The 16,570-nt window shown below is 50.9% G+C and overlaps 1 long non-coding RNA gene across 3 annotated transcripts in view; it reads left to right on the top strand.

The window, feature by feature from the left end:
• Positions 1 to 1,225, top strand: part of LOC121096425 — a 28,325-nt gene extending 27,100 nt beyond the window's left edge. For 2 of the 3 annotated variants that reach the window (XR_005830497.1, XR_005830496.1), the window contains exon 3: positions 351 to 1,225. This is a non-coding gene — a long non-coding RNA (uncharacterized LOC121096425). The remainder of the gene's footprint in view (positions 1 to 350) is intronic. The other variant, XR_005830498.1, reaches the window with a different exon arrangement.
• Positions 1,226 to 16,570: the final 15,345 nt, after the last annotated feature.

Genomic DNA, 16,570 nt, shown 5'->3' with positions numbered 1-16,570 from the left:
GAGGGAGAAATTCAAAGAAGTCCCTTTATCAGCGGGTCTGAGAGTTTGGATGTTTCCAGGCGGCTCTGCTTGAGGTCTCCCTATGAATCTCTGTCCGCATCCGAAGCAGCAGGAGGCTGAGCCATGGGTCAGGCAGTGCTGGAGGGAACCCCCTTGCGAGAAAGGAACATCCTATTTATTATTTTTTTCCTGCTTTTTTCTCAACACAAAATTTGCAAAATAAATATGATTGATTGCTTTTTGATGACTGCTCTGATGCTTTCCAAAAATATGATGAAACATTATTTTTATTATTGATATTCTTTATTATTCATATTCTATATTCTTTCACTATCTCTGATATTCAGCAGATGTGTAAGTGTTCCAGCAGACCCCAGGGAAGTCTGGTGTTTGACACGACTCACAAAGGATCGCATGAAGTTTCCCACCAGGACTTTGCATTGGGGAGTGAGGAATGAAATGGAGCAAATCTTACCCTCCGGGACTGGAGGGCAAAGAAACCTAAGGAGCACCTGAGTGCTATCGATGGTATGAAATGCCAGAGGACATAGGAGCTCTGCTTCTCTGGTCCCATGGAGGCTTTTTAGCATGAATCATGCTAAAGCAGCAATCCCCATGAAATTGAGGACAGCTTCCAGCACAGGCTGACGAGTAGTTATTTTTCCTCCTGCTGCTGAAGCCACTGGAAAAGTCTGATTGATCCAGGATGTCATGTCAGAGCCTAATTCCCCTTTTTGCAAACGCCCATAAGCTCGTGTTTAGTGCTTAATAAAAGGTAAGCTCCAGTCAATGGGAAAATGTGCTTAAGAGCTTTATTCGCTTTCTTAAGTGCTTTTCTGGGTCTGGCCCCATGCAACGTGTCAAGCACCCATTAGTCTCATCTTTTATTGCTGTAATACAGATAGCTCCTCGGAAATAACCCTTTCAACACAAAGGTGGGTTTTTTTTGGAGGGAAAGCCACCCTGTGCACGTGCACTTACTAATAATGACATGCGTTTGGGTGATGCTCTGGCTTTCTGCTCTGAGGAAATAAAGGGAGGAAACATGATGGTCTTGGAGTAGGTACAAAGCTGTCAGGCGCCTGGCTCGGATGAAGTTGCAGAAAGCGTTTCTCTTTGTGTTGCAGGGCCTGGCAGCCTGGTGAGATAATAAAAGATAAAGCAAACTGTACGACAATGGAAAATGCTGAGCTCCCTGAGTAATTAAAGGTTGTGTAAGATGGTCGCATGGCTTGCGAGGCTTATTAATACAGTCACGTTTGCATTATATAAAGGGTAATTAAAATGCAGCCTGCTTACCATTGATTACGCCCTTTGCCTGGTGTTTGTAGCAGTGGGTGCACAGCCAGGCTGCAAAGGCGGCACAGGAGGCAGCAACTGCCAGCAAGAGGAGAGGCTGAGGGGGGGTGGGATGCCCGAGCTTGTGGGACCAACGCTGTGCCATGGCTTTGGACAAACCCTGGACAAATTGCCCTGCAGATGTGCCTTCTCCTCCCAGCGCTGTGCCGCAGCCACTGCAGCTTGCCTACCAGAGCCTTTTGGGGTCTGGCGAACGTGAGGGGTGGGGGGGTTATAAGCAGCTCCCGACAGAAAGCTAAGCTGGCTGTGGGTTACAGATTGGTGCAGCTGAAGAAACTTTTCCAGGGTAACCTATGGGATGTCTGACACGGAGAGAGGTCACCATGCAGCCGGGAACCAGCTTAGCCCACCGCAGGCTGCACTGGTTTGCCAGTCCGGGTGGCCGGGCATCGGAGCGCCGTGGGTACCACGCGATGCTCTCGGGGTGGCACGGGCCATCGCAGAGCAGCTCCCCGCGGCAGTGCAGAGCGGACCCAGGCTGCAGATGCCAGCCGGCCCCATTGCGATTCCTAAAGCCCAGTTCGTTAGTGACATGTGAAAGATGGGAGTGGGCCCGGCTGTGGCTTTCTGGCAGTGAAAAGTTTTTTGAGTTCACCTCAAAAGTGAAGGACAGCTTCACTTGTATGGTGCTGCGCATGGAAGTGCAAGCTAAGGGGAGTCTGAAGTGATGTGTTACCTGCGTGGGGGTTGCAGAAAACATTTTCCACTGGCTTTCGCAGCAGGGAGAGTTTGCCCAGATGGAGGAGAAAGGAGTGTAAACTCCCTGATGTCAGCTCCTGTGGGCCCTTGAACTCCTGGTTTGCATTTTCTATTACCTAAGGTACCTCTTGGTGCCGAAGAGGGGTTCCAGCAGAGCTGGGCAGTCTTGCTCTCTGCAGGACATTCTGCTTTTTGGAGGTCTGTGCTGTCTGCTCCTGGCAGGGCTTGCAAAGGGAACGCCTCAAACCCACGTACAAGGCTGTCGGGATGCTATGAGCACACCGTGTCTCTACGTTCCTGATTATTTCTCTGTGTTACTGATTATTTCCTGGGGCTCCTGTCCTCGGTGCGAGGGTGCTTTTGGAGCAGCAGCAAAGGCAGCGCATCTGAGGGAGCTGGAGATAAGAGTACACATGAGAATGAGCTGGACCGACTGTATCTCCATGGAAACATGATTGGCACTCAGCTGTTGGGCCCAGTAAATCCAATTATGGCTGTAGACAGAAACGTGTTTAAAAAAAAATAATGAAAAAAAAAAGACCACAAGCCAAGCTGGTGTAAATAAAAATATAACCATGTGCTTTAGAATTGTCGGGGCTATTTTTTTGGTTTTTACAGACTCAGCTTGTGGGGTGTGGGTGTTGAGGGATGTTTCCCGTGGTGCCTCGTGGAGCCGTGGCACACCACCCCTGCCCTGCGGTGGCAGGCGCTGGTCCTGGTAGCGCTGCTTCTGAGGGCAGCTGAATTATGGTGGCAGCCAGGCAGCCAGCGCCAGATGTGTAAAGAGGGAGGTATTTCCACAAAGTCACTTCCCATGCAATGTGCCTGAATAACCAAACGCTGAGCTCCTGGAGATGACAGCTGGGAAGCCGTAGCCTTCCTTCCAGCCACTCCTGCCACAACAGCCCTCCAGTGGCAAATTAGACATAATTTTTAAATAGATATTAGTGTTCCTTGCAATGCCAGGGACCCTTTTTGGACACTTGAACTATGCAAAGAAATGCTGGGAGGTGAGGCAGCCACAGCCTGAGTTCGCAGACCCTGGTTACAGGTGGATGCCTGGCCAAAATACCTGCCGTGAGCTTTCTCCTTGTAGTTTTGTAATTCCCTGTCCCCACAGGTGATGTGTTCTCTGCTGGGTTGGGGGTGAAAATAATTTCTTGCAGCTAAAAAGCGACCACTAGAATCTGAATTTTTTTTTTCTTCAAAAAAACCCCAGGCAAATTAACATCACAAGTTCTCCCAGCCTCAGCCGTACCCTTGATGCAGCGTTTCAGCCCACCCAGCCCTGGGTGGCACTGCCAGCACCTTCCACTCCCTGGAGCACCACACCAGGCGGGGGAAAAGCCCTTCATGCTGCCTTTTCTCATTTGCAGATCACGGGGAGGAATCTGCTAGCAAAGCCACAGGCTTCAAAACCATTTTTTCCTGTCCGTGGAAGGAATTAATTGCTTTAAATGCACATTGCGGCAGGTACAATTTGCTGTCTTTTGAATTGGCATCTCATCTGCACTTTCGGCATTCCCTTGTGACCGGTTTGAGGTCTATTTTGCTTGTTTAGTCCCTGGGTGGCAAAGCTGTGGAGAAGTCAGGAGATGTGGGTGGCTTTTCCAATACTGCTACTGACTTTTCCTGACTGGCTTTCAGATGCTTATCCAAAATATGACTCGATTCCCCCATCCATAAAATGGAGGTTGTTGCTTAATCCCCTTCAAAAACTGCTCTGAGAGCTTGGGGTAGAAACCAGCCAGTGGGTTCCAAGTTGAGTGAGTTTCTATTTTTCAGATCTGTGACAGTTTTCTCTTAATTCTGTGTTTTGAAGTACAGAGAAGTATGGAAATACTCAACCTTTTCTTTTTTTGGTTTGGTTTTTTGGTTTGGGTTTTTTTGTTTGTTTTTTTTGAGGGGATGAGTTTTAAAAGCTCTATAATTTGGATATGGTGGAAAACTTAAAAAAAAAAAAAAAAAATATATATATATATATATATTCTTCCCACAGCATTTTAGCCTTGCACTGGACCAAATCTTGAAGGAAGCAGTATCAGTGTGGGTTATAATTGTCGGGCTTCGGTATTTCTCTGTTGTGGAAACCAAGTATCAGGGTTAGACATAAGGTCTCGTCCCAGTCATACTGTGCTTTCTCATCTTGGTTATTCCTGACAGAAAGCAATAAAACACCCAAATGGATACACTCCAGGCTTTCTGGGGAGGAAATGCCACCCGGTGGTGAGAGGCAGCTCCCCTGCAGAGGAGCACACTGGCACGGCAGCCAGGCACGCTCCTGCCCCTTGGAGCATGGGAAGGAAACACCCGGCTTTTCCAGGTGGACTCCATCCCCCAAATCCAAGCCCGTCCAGCCGCTCTGGAAAAGTCATTCCGCTCATCCTCCCAGGGTTGGGTGGGTCCAGGTGTCATTCCATGGATTGAATGACGATTGATTGATGAACCCCTTAAATCGCCGATGCCCTTTGCAGACCCTGGGCAGGTGGGGCTCCATCCTGCTTTGCCAGCAGCTGGAGCAGCCCCCAGCCCAGAACAGCAGGGTGTTCATTCCCAGGACCATCCCTCTCCTGCCCCAGTGGTAGGTCCAGGCTGGAAGGAGACACTGTGGCGTGTGGCCACAGGAGGTTCTCTGGTTGCCCAGGTGGCCCCACGCAGGTAGTTTTGCTTAATGGTATTAAACAGAGGGTGATAATGTTACCTCTGGGGTCAAGTGGTGAGCTTTGTGTGGCAGGACCTGCGGCAGCAGCAGGAGCCTCTTGTGCCACAGAGAGGAGCAGGGTGTCACAGGGACCCAGCAGGTAGGGGAAGGAGGGTAATGCTCTGGAATGGGTGGGCTGCTTGCAATAAAACCCACCTGTTCCCAGATGTGCAGCCCCTCTGTTTCAGCCCAAGGGCTTAATTTCATTTTGTAGTATTTTAACTATTATTTAGGGGCCACCTCCGAACATGCTGAAGCCGCTCATGCCGCTCCATCTCCTCTTGCCCCAATCCATCATCAGCCCAGGGCCGCCTCTGAACACGCCAAAGCCACTCATCCCGCTCCATCTCCTCTTCCCACTGCTTCCCATGGCTGCCACTGCTGGAAATGAGCTCCACGGTTTAAAACAACAGCTTCAGAGGTGACTGTGGCTGTGGCTGTGTGTGTCCGGGGTGGGGGGGAACCAAACATCAAATAACTAATCAGTGAGGAGGTGGTATCAGGATCTGTTTCCTGACCCATGGGTTGAGGGGAGAAGGCCAATGTGCCCAGCAGTTGCTGGCTTGGCTCTGGTGATGCCGGCGACTTGCCCTGTGCCGTCCCCAAAAGGCTGGCCCCTGCTGGGGTGGGGGCCACAGCTGCCTGCCACCCCCCCACCGGGGCAGCCGGGCTTTGTGGTGCACAGTGCATCCAGCTATAGAAAGAAGATGCTATAAGGGGAAGTTATAGTATATATATGAAGTATATATACATAAAAAAAGTCTCTATATATGAAGTGCAGTTCACCTCCATTGTCAGCCCAGTAAATGGCAGTTTCAGTAGCATTAAACCATGAAATAAGCTGCTCCCTTAACTTCTGGGACGGCAGCATGAATTTCAGGCGGGTTTCTGTCAGAAGGGAGGGCTGATGAACTTTTGATGAACCGGGGCTGGAAGCAGACAGTCGCTCCTATTGAATCAGCACGGCGTAAGGCTGGCCTCATTAATGAATGTCAGGGAGCCTGCCTGAATCAGGGGTTTCAGGCCGCTGCTTTTTCTCCTTTAATTGCATTTTCCAGAGTTCACAGGCCAGAGTAAGCGGGGAAATTTGCGATGGGTCAGAAATGGCTGTGGTTTGGAAAGAATCTCAGGCATCCTTCATGTGACCTCCTCCTCCTCCTCGTGCACAATTGTTGCTTTTCAAAGAAGCAGCGATCACGGGGGGATCAGGGCATCTGCCTCACGGAGATCTTGCCCTCAGCCCTGCCATTTGCAAACCCCCGTTTGGGTCCGCGGGCAGGGAACGGTCAGTGCCGCGGGGAGATGTCCGAGGGCGGGGGGCTGGCAGCTGGGCACCCCTCGCCCTGCGCCCGCCGGAGCCAAGGAGCCAGAGCTGACCGCAGCCGCAGGGCACCGTCCGGTAGCAGCTTCAGCATTAGTCAGGCAGGGCTCCTGCGCCGTCAGCGGGCTTCGGAGTTCATCTGGAGCCGAGTCAAGGCTTGCAAGGCTCTGGGAGCCATGGACTCACTCCCTCAACAGCCTGTTGTCAGCCGAGGGGGGAGAACCCCCTTGCGCTCCCTTGCTAACTCAGCTGGCCTGCCTCGTTAGTGTTAAATAAGCCAATTAAGGCTGCACCATAGCAATGCCTCTCAGCTGAAGGTTTGCTTCAATAAAGGCGGTGAGATTGAGCTAATGGTGCTCCCAGTCCCAGCAGAGTGGTCCTCACCCAGAGGGTCAGTTGTGGCCTCCCAGCTCTTCCCATGCTGTGGGCAGGACATGATTTCACGGAATCCAACCTATGGAAGAGCGAGTGGCAGCCCCGGGTTGCCCAACGGTCAGTGGGTTTGGAGTGTAGCAGCTTGGGTCTGTCAGTCGCTAGGTAAGCCATGGTATAGCTCCCGTGCCTCAGTTTCCCCACCTACAAACCCAATGATGCTCCTGAAAGGTGCAGGACATCCCAGGGTGTCCCCTGTTGGATGTGTGGTAGTTGTAGCACTGGGTTAAAGCAGGTGTGTGTCTTTAGTGGGGGATGTGTGGCATGTTATTGCTCTGCACCGGGGCCCAAAAAGCTGAGCATCCCCCCTAGCAGCCTGGTCAGGATCTCTCCACAAAGTATTTTTTTGGCTTGCTGATGAAAAAGGTGAAGCAAGGTGTCCTCTGCTCTGGCTGCTTGCCCTGCGCTTTCCGACACAAGTGTGGTAGGAAGTTTGACCCAGCACAAACAGGCAACTATTATCCCTGCAGAACTCCAAAACAAGTTGCCTTCCTTGACTTGACACCAGGGCTGGCTGCGGCTCTACCTGCGGTTCCCAGGCTGCAAAAACCTGCTCTAATTAAATCTAAGAGGCAAGATGATCTGTAGGGGCTCAGATCCTTACTTAGATGTTGTGCTGCAAAACAGGAGAGCGTTTGCAAGAGAGGGAGGGATGGGGTTTTTTTACCCCTCTCTGTATTTTTTAAAATTATTTTTATTTTAAGAACTGCTCTCTTCAAATAATACCTCCCTGTGAATTCATAGTCCTCCAACCCAGTATTTTATGATCTCAACAAGAAGCCCATAAAAATAAATGTTTGGAGAGGAAGAGGAGAAAAAAAAGGGGGGTGTGTGTGTATAAAAGAGGCACCAGCAAGTCTCAGCCGAAAACATGGAGTGTGGTTTCCCAAGGCGAGACTTCCAGTAGAAGGAGCTGGACTGGCTGGGGAGGAGAGGATGCTTTTGTGGGATACCTTGTGCTTCAGCTTTTCCCCGTGCTGGTGGGTTGGGACCCTTGGCAGCGCCAGTGAGGTGCCCTCAGCAAAGGGGCAACTTGTGAGGGGGAGGCGGGGGCAGATGATGGGCTGTGCTTCACCTGCTGGCAACATCCTCATGCCAGGAGTGGTCCTGGGGGTCTGCGAGGGGACCACTGGGCTCGGAGAGGGAGCAGCTTGCTCAGAGGAGTCATGGGGCTGGGGGGTGTGAGCGTGTGCATTGTAGTGGGGAGGGGAGGTGCACGCAAAAAGCTCGGAGCTCAGCATTTCTGCAGGGATTCAGGGAATGTACTGGGTTTTTGAACCCCTCCCAGCTCTAGCAGGTCGAAGGCAGAACGGTGCCCGGCAGAATGCCCGCTCCTGGACGGGGACAGGCCCTCTGCCACCTGCACGTGGCAGAGACGTGGCTCCTTGCAGGCACTGGAAGCTGGGAACGGCAGGGCTGTACACACCAAAAAACACAGAAATGCTGAAAAACCTGGTACCCTGCAGCCTCAACTTCCATGTGAGGTGTGTGTGGGTATTTTTTATTTTTTTTTATCCTTTTAACCCTCATTCTCCCCAAAGGCTACGCTGTATTTAAGGCGAGGTTTTTACATGTTCTAGCTCAGCAGTCTCTGAGCACCTTTCCCTTCTCTGCCACTTGGAAAGGAGCAGGCTTCGCTCTGCAGAAGACCTCTTGGTGGGTCTGGTCTCCTGTGTGCCCCCTCGCCGCGCAGCTCGGCTGCCTGTGCCCCAGGGAACCCAAGCACCAAAGCTGGGGGGTTCTACCATCTAGATAAACCTCAGGTCTCCTTACAGGCCCAATAAAGCCAGCGAGGAACGTGCTCTGCCCCTCTGCCCTTCAGCCTAGCGTGGCTGGTTTGCCTGTTTATTCTGCACATTTCTGTGCTGGGTTAGAGTGCTGGCATCCCCATGAAGGCAGATAAACCATAACCAAACCAGGTTCACCTGTGCCCTTTGGGGTTCTCTCCTCTCTTTACAGCTTCTGGGCCATTCCCACCACTTCGGTGTCCCTTGCAAGCCACAGCCCCCAGCACGCAGCGCAGTCGGTGTGGGCTGGGTAAAACCAAGCCCTGCTTTCCATCCCTACCCTCCATCACTAACACTGGAGCTCACTTACCCCTTCTGCTTCAGGCTAGTACTGGGAGCTTGGAGTTGCTTGTTTGCTCTGATCAGCTGAGGGGGAGGTCTAGTGTGTGCCTGGGACCTCAGGGTGCCTGGGCAACTGTCCCCCTGGAGCCAGCAGAGGCAAGGTGGCCAGCAAGCCACGGCAGCAGCGCTCGCTGCTCTCCAGAGCTGCTCTTTTAAGCCCATGCAAGGATGTTACCCCTAAAGAGGCATTAAGGACTCGCTCCTGACATAACAGTATGTCTTGCTTTTTCTTTTTTTTCTTTTTTTTTTTTTTTTTTTTTTAACTCATAATCAGTTTAAAGATGTGTAAGAGTGGCTCTTTCACAATTTGTGCTTTGGAAATGGGGAAAGTGCAATACTTGCCCTATGCTTGCTGAAATCTGCGTGGTTTTTCCAAAACAAGAAATTTGCCTCCTGGCCAAGGTCCAGAATGGGAAAACTTAAGCAGAGTAAATATTTCTGAGCACGTGTGAGGTTTTGGTTTTGGTTCCGTGTTTGTGTGTTTGGGTTTCTTTAAGTTGCAGAGGGTAGCTGCCCTTTCCCCCGACTCCTTGTGGTCCTGCAACGGGATGTCCCTGTTTTGGGAGGCACAAGCTGATGTGATTCTCCTTGGTGTCCGCAACTCAGGGGCTGTGACAAACCCTGGGGGATGATTGCTGCGTGCACACACTGGGATGGGTGAGTTTGGGAGCACAGGGAGGCTGGGCAGGGCAACGGCAGATACCATCTATACATTTGCATGCATGCAGATGTGCACATGTTGAGCCATGAAGATGAGCACTCCTCCCTGCAGTGCGCCCATGTGTGTATAGGAAGGAAGAAACATGCTTTTATAGGCTTTATCTGCTCTCTTATTCATGCATGTTGTCAGTAACACTAATTACTGAGTGTAAGCTGTTGGGAAATGGCTGTGTGAGTCCATCCATTTGCTGGTAGACTCATCCCCCCACCCCCTCGCCCCCCCTGGTCCTTCCACTCCTGCATTTTAGAAAGGGATTTATTATAAGGCAGCGCTGTGGAAAAAACTTCCTTACAGAAACACACCAGGATGATCTGGGAAAGGTTTGACTAATGGAGCTTTTTGTGGGCTAATAGAATAAAACTGCTTCACAAAAAATATTATCATTGGGAACATGAGCTGAAAAAGGAATGATTCATGTGAAATGCAGGATGTGTCTGTATTTCATGTGAATCAGTGCTATGCAAAGTGGGAGAGGGCTGGGGCATGATGAGCATCCAAGACTGCCCCTGAGCATGGGAAAAACACCTTTATTAAAGACCTCAGCAGGAGGTAGTCAGGAGGGTGATAGACATGGGAAAACCACAGGATGGAGAGTCCCCGGAGCTAACGAGCAAGCTGTGTTAGAAACCTGGATGATTGCTGATAGAATTATGATTAAGGACAAGCAGGCAGAATTTCCCCGTGATGTTCCATGGAAGCCAAAACAAATCTCTTCACCTCTCTGTGCCTACTCTACCCCACCTAGGAACATGAGAAAATGTGCTGAAAAGGAGCTTTGTGGGCTAAATCGGCACTTTGCTGGGAGCTGCTGCTTCAGAGGAGACTTGGTAGAAGAGATTGGGGAGGGAGGAGTCTGTTGATCTAGTAATCTTTTTTTTTTTTTTTTTTTCTCCCCTCTCTATGAAGAAGAAATCATTCCCATCCACTATTTAATGTTTCACAGGCAGTAGAACGTGTGCTCCTAACTCACTAAGGGCTTCTGAAACCCACCCCTAATTTCTTCCCTGATGTTGCCACTGGCTGAGGTGATAGAGAAGGAGGTTTGGCTTTTGTGACATCTCCACTTTCTTTCTGCCTTGCTGGAGACCTCACGGTAGTGCTGAGGTTTTCTGGCGGTGTGTACGAGCTATGGCCCCCAGGGGACCCACAGGGCCAAAAAGCTGCTGTGTTTCCTCTCACCGTAACTTTGAATATGTGCCTGTATATCAGGACTGGGCTGTTCCTGCCTCTGATGGTCCCCTGAGGTACCATATTGCTGTATTTGGACCGGGACTTTCTGTCGCACACTATAATTAGGCTGTGGATTTGCATTGCTCACTTGCAGATCCTAACGAGCAGGCAGCTCGCTCGGCGCACTGAGCACTCGCCTCTCGTGGGCTGCACCAGCCTCCGAGTGTCTCTGTGTTGTGTGGTCAAGGATGCTGCAATAGGGGAGAGCAAATAAACACCTGGGTAAAAACCGGTTTGTCCTCTAAATAGCAAAGTGGCATGGTTTTTATTTTATTTTTTAAAGAAAAGAGAACCCCAGACCCTCTTTATCACAGGCAGGACTTGGAAGCCCAAATGTCCAAACCCTTTGGCAGGTTACAGGTAATTTCTATGGCTATAACCCACCTGGAAGGTTCTTGTGGTGCCTCACTTCTTGGAGGCAGCACAAATGTGATGCTGCCAGGCAGGGCTGGGGCTGTTGGGTGCTCGGAGGGATCCCTGACTGCTGGGATTACCCCTTCCCTGCACACTCATGGCTTGAACTACTTTCCAGGGTATCTTGCTAAAACAAAATGGTCTGGGTGACAAAATGGAAAAACTGGTCACTGATGATTCAGAGATAGATCCTAAAAATATATGGCTATTGTTCCTTTCCTTATGACCCATCTGGGATGAGTTGTTTTATAGAGGAAGCAAGAAGATAAACAAACAATTCCAGCATGCGATGGTGAAGGCTGCAGTCCAATTTTTTTTGGCTGCCTGAATTAGACTCCTAGATCCTCCTTTGCCATCAGGCTCTCCTGCTCCGAGCAGGAGGGCTGGGAAAGGTGGCCAAGGACATCCCTGCTGAACGCTGTGCTGGGATACTGCATGTAGGGACATGCTGGGGTGCTCGGGCCATGATGCTTCTCCTCACCAGGTCACTGATTCAGCAGTGGATCATCAGGGCTGGGGAAATGATGCATTGCAACACTGGCGCTGCTGCAGATGGGAAGTCCCACTGGTGGGTGTCATTGACTTGGATGTGGTCCTCCTGCAGCACCTGGAAGTCCAACAGTGCTGCAGGCAATGCCTGATGAGACATTCATGTGAAACCATCTTGCTGACCCCATCCTGGCTCCGAGGCTCATGGGGACATTCCTGCCTGGCTCAAGCTGAGCCACCCCTTTCTTCCAGCCTCTCAGTGTGGTTGTCACCCTGCTTGGCAGTTTAACGCTGTTACCTCTAGCTTGGCCTCTCTGAGCGCAGGGAGGAAGCACAGCACTCGTTACGTTAAAACACCAACCCAAAGCAAAGTATATTGCAGGTGGCCTGAGCTCGTGGGCACCAGGATACAAATCACTGCTTGGGAGGAAGCTCCTTTTAGCAGCAGGTTGATCCCTAATGGCTCCTTTCAGGTTTAGTGGTGGGTTTTTTTGGTACCATCTTTGACCTCCCGATTCCATTCAGAGAGGACGCTGGTCCCTTGTGTGACCGCGCATGCCTGCGTTTGTGCACGCTTCCTAAATTGCAGCGAATCATTTAGTGCAGAGCCTCACATTGCCTTCGTTTGCCCCCCTGACATTATACAAAATAAGAAAAATATGGAGTGAGGCAGCACCGCTTCTCAGTAATTAGCTCTGCAGCTGGTGTGGATCAACCCAGCTCCTTGAGTTTCTGTGGAGTGACACCTTTGTGCACCAGAGATGGTGTGACACCCACACACCCCCCCGCCACGTGAGGGGCTCCTTTAAAACCTCTCTGTGTCAGACCTTGCACAAGGACCCAGCCAGCAATATTTAATTTTGCAAGCACTGCACCCAGCTGCTGCTTTTGTTTTTCTTGCAAGTTGGCTGTCCTTAGAGCAGGAACAGGATGAGAAGGCAGAGCGTATCTGCCTCTGGGCTGCCTGAGTGCCACTTTGCTGTATTCCAGCTGGGCAACGGCTGGGAGGCACTGGAGGGAATTAGGCTGCCTCAGCAGCTCTGGTCTTATTATTATTTTTTTTTTTAATTTTTCTCCAATATTCACTTGTCAGATGGAGACATAAAGCAAGTGTGATCACTTTTTCAGGGTAACAAGGGGAGAAGTCTGTGCCGTAACCTCAGACCAAAGCATCCCTCTGCTCCGGGCACGTCTGAGCCTGGAGCCCGAGTTCGGTCAGTGTTTTTTTGATGTGTTCCACCACAGCTCTAAGTTAGAGCAGCCCAAGCCCTGTGGGTTTGCAGCCCAGAGCCCAGTTCTACTGCTGAAGAAGCTGCTCTTGAGCTGGGTTTAAACCGGTGAATTTAGGATGGTGGGTGCCCATGTACCCCGCTGTGTTTGGACAGGAGCACTCAGGATTTGGCTAGTTTTCCCTTAGCCTTCAATAAGCCTAAAGAAAACCCCAGCGTATCCTCGCAAAGTATAGATGTCTGTGAGTCTGTAACGTTGTTTTCATTTTGTTAGCTGAAAAGGAACCTGCTATTCTGAATTATTTTGAATAACAAGGTTTGCTGCTTCAGTCAGTTGGCCATCTGCATACCAGGTCGGGCTGGGCTGCTGGGCAGGAGATGTCTGAGCCCTCCAATGCAGGCTGAGCCTCCATCACGCAGCACTCCTGCTGATTCAGTGATCTCCAACGTGTTTCAGCTCTTCCTGAAGCCTGACATGTGACATATGGAGTGCTATCACCTTCCCTGCAGCTTCAGACACCTGCAGGGGTTCCTGGCTGTCACCCGATCGCTGTCTGGATCAGTGTGATGTGCCCTGGGCATGCTGCTGGCTCCTGGCTGGCACAGGGAGGGAAAACTGGGGGGGCTGGGGATGTCCTTCATGGTCCCTGTCTGAAGACCTCAATCAGCTCTCAGGACCTCTTGCCTTGGTCCACCCCTTCCAGGGCTGCAAGTGCAAGGGGACTTGGGGAGCAGGGCATGGGATGGGGGAAGGTAGGGGAGAAGCCATCAGCCTGATGTGGTGCCTGGGTGTCTCGGGCAGCATGGGCACCTCCAGGAAGGAGGCTGATGCGTCTGTGACCCTCCAGCTTGCAGGGAACAAAGGTCCCTTTCCATCAAGCTCCGTGAACCAGAGACGCAGAGACGGGGTTCTTCACCAAAAGGCACGGCAAGAGGCTGCTCTCACTCAGCATTTGAGCCCAGCTTTTCTCCTGTCTCTGGCTATCTGCTCCTTTCACCGAGCACCTGGAAACGGCTGACTAATGAAGATGTGCAGATGGTCATCAACTTCTGCATTATGCAGCATGTGGTTAAAAATAGCCCAGGCTGCAGGTCCATGCCCAGGCCCAGCTCTGCTGGGAGAGATTTGCAGGGCAGAGTCAAGAAGAGATTTGTCCCCTGGTGCCATGGCAACAGATTTCGATATGTGAGTGGCAGGATGATGCCCCACTGGCATGTGGGATGACCTTGGGAAGAGGGCAGCAACAAGGTGCGCCATCATTCCTACTGGCTGCTTGCAGGAGCCCCTCCTGCTGCCCCCTCCCCCGCCTGCAGCCATCAGCTCCTGGCTGGCAGAAGAGGCTTGTGAAGAAGGATGCACTAAATTAAGGAAAACGTCCCCTGTTGCATTTGCATTTAGGTGGCAAAGATAATGATGATCTAGGAATTACCAGGAAAGGTGACAAGGGGAAAATGACAGCAGAGGGTGAGCTGTATTTCTGTTTTGTTGCTGTATCGTTGGAAGTGCCTGTACTTCTCTTTTGGGGGGTCTTTTTCTGTACTGTTCACTTTCAGGTTAGCATCTGCTGCCTGTTCGATGTGGTGCTCCAGGTTCTTGCTGGAGGACAATTCATGTAGGCTGAGGTTTCACTGGGAGATGGAGCTCCCCGAAAGTGTTATAAATGCTGTCCAAACCAAAGGGAGCAAAGGTCCGTCCTCAGCTTTTTGCTGCCTTAGCACATCGCGGCCCTGCTGTCTGTCACATTGTCACACTGTCTCCGCGGACTGACGGGTAAAACTTCACTGTTTAACGGGAGGGGAAAGGAGATGGGAACTGAACTGAGGTAAACAATTTGTAACCATTTTTTCTGCAAAGGCTTGAGGTGTAGGAGGTTCCATCCTTCATTCCAAGTGACCTTAAAAAAAACCAAAATCAACTTTACTTGCAAAAAGTTTAGATGCATCTTTATTTTCCACTCTGCTCTCACCAGAGAGAACAAGCTGAATATCCCAGACCTTATTTTCATGTGTGAGATGACCTATCTCAACTTTCAGAGGATGCTTGTGGTTATTTTTTTTTTCAGGAGCTTGAGTGTTTTCATAATCTCGGCCCCAAATATGCTAGATGGCCTGGTTTGAAATGGGCCCAACGTCAGGGCACCTCGGGTCCCTTTGAAACCTCACTGCGGGTACCCAAAAGCAGACAACCCAAATCACCAGCTCTGCAAAAGTGCCTTCAGCCTGGCTCTGGGGTGACTTCAACGTACGGGCTTTTACTGAGACGGCCATGAGTATTTGGTGTACTTATTTGAGTAAGGGAAGTGGTGTAGGAAAATTGAAAAGGAAAAGGGTTCAGGCCCAGGTATTTGGGTACAGGAGAGGAACTGAAGCGTGGCCACATTTTGCAGAAGTGTCTGCCTTCGCCCGTGCTTGTGCTCAATGCTGTGACGACTTCTGCACAGAGAAGTACTCTCCCCCGTGGAGCTGTGCCTGAGTCATAGGTTGCAAGCTGTGGCTTAAGGGCTGGTGAACTTGGTTTAGTTGGGTGGGTTAAAAGATATAAAACATTCAGGAAAAATATCATCCGGACTTGGGTTTAAATTTTATGTGCAAATTCTCAGATGTTACAAGTTTGGGTATGCTGAGTGTTCTTTAAGGCAGGCTTATTTGTCAGTAAGGCTGAAGAAGATTCCATGCTTTATTCTGTCAGACTCTTTTTACTGGAAAGTTAAACACATGTGCTGCAGAGAGACAGCCCCATCTCCGAGGGAGGGACCTCCCGTTTCTCAGAGCGTGCTCTTGGGCAGGTGTCCCACTTCCCTGTCCGGGGCTGAGCAGGAGCTACTGAAGGGGAAGTGTAATAAAAGCAATCAAATCAAATAGTCATGAAGTATAGCCACTAGCATTGCTTCTGGGACTAGGCATCCTCAAACTCCTGTTCTGATGCCACAGCAGATTCAACAAGGTGTGTTAGAATGATGAGCTGCTTGAAATGAAAAGCCTCTGTCTCTGGTGTAATGAGAGCTGCAAGAAAAAGCACGCTGCAAGGATTGGGCACGTGCAGGATTCAGCTGGGTCTCCAGCACCTCTGTCTCTTTAGCTGCTCCGTGAGAGAATTTCTGCATACAGCCCTCAAGGAAAAACACTCGTGGAGGGTCCCCTCAGCTGGAGTAGATCATACTTGTTTTGCCCTGGGAAGTGCTGGTATCTCTCAGCCCAGGAGCAGAGGCAGCAGCTTGATCCAGCTTTGTGCATCCTCGCTTGCGTATTTGGATGACTGAAGCACGGCTCGGGGCTGGCGTCCCCCTGCAGCAGCAGCACAGCACCTCCCTGCACCTTCTCACTTGTTTCTTCCGCTGCTGGATGGCCTCTAACAAAGCAGATCTCTATTCCCACGAAATCCAGATTTTTTCTTCATGATACCAGCTTCTTCCCTCACATAACAGGGGCCCATTGAGATAGGAATAGTGTGTGAAATCGTGCCCAGGGCCCCAGGCAGGGCAGGCGAGGAGCTGTGTCCTAACAGGCACCCATGGGAAGGGTGACGGAGCAGGCGGAGCACCAACGTAAGTCTCCAGGCACCAACAGCCCACCCTGCCTTTGCAGGGTTCATCCATCACAGCAGCTGCAATGTGCAAATATTTACCGGGCAGGGCTTTGGCTGCTTATCGAGCTAGCAGTGGCTGCAGGCTGGTCACAGCCTTCTGCTGCTCCCTCCACAGAGGCTTTGCAACCACCCACGCTTCCTACATGGGTGCTCCTCAACCAAGGCAGAGCACTGGAGGAACCCGCATACTCTCCTCCTCTCCCCACGTGCTGGTCCTGCACAGCCGCTCTCCCCAGTCAGAGAGCCATGGGGCTGATCTC

The sequence above is a fragment of the Falco naumanni genome, chromosome 12 (assembly GCF_017639655.2).
Source record: "Falco naumanni isolate bFalNau1 chromosome 12, bFalNau1.pat, whole genome shotgun sequence".
Taxonomy (NCBI): Eukaryota; Metazoa; Chordata; class Aves; order Falconiformes; family Falconidae; genus Falco; species Falco naumanni.
This window is presented reverse-complemented; position numbering and strand designations above follow the sequence as displayed.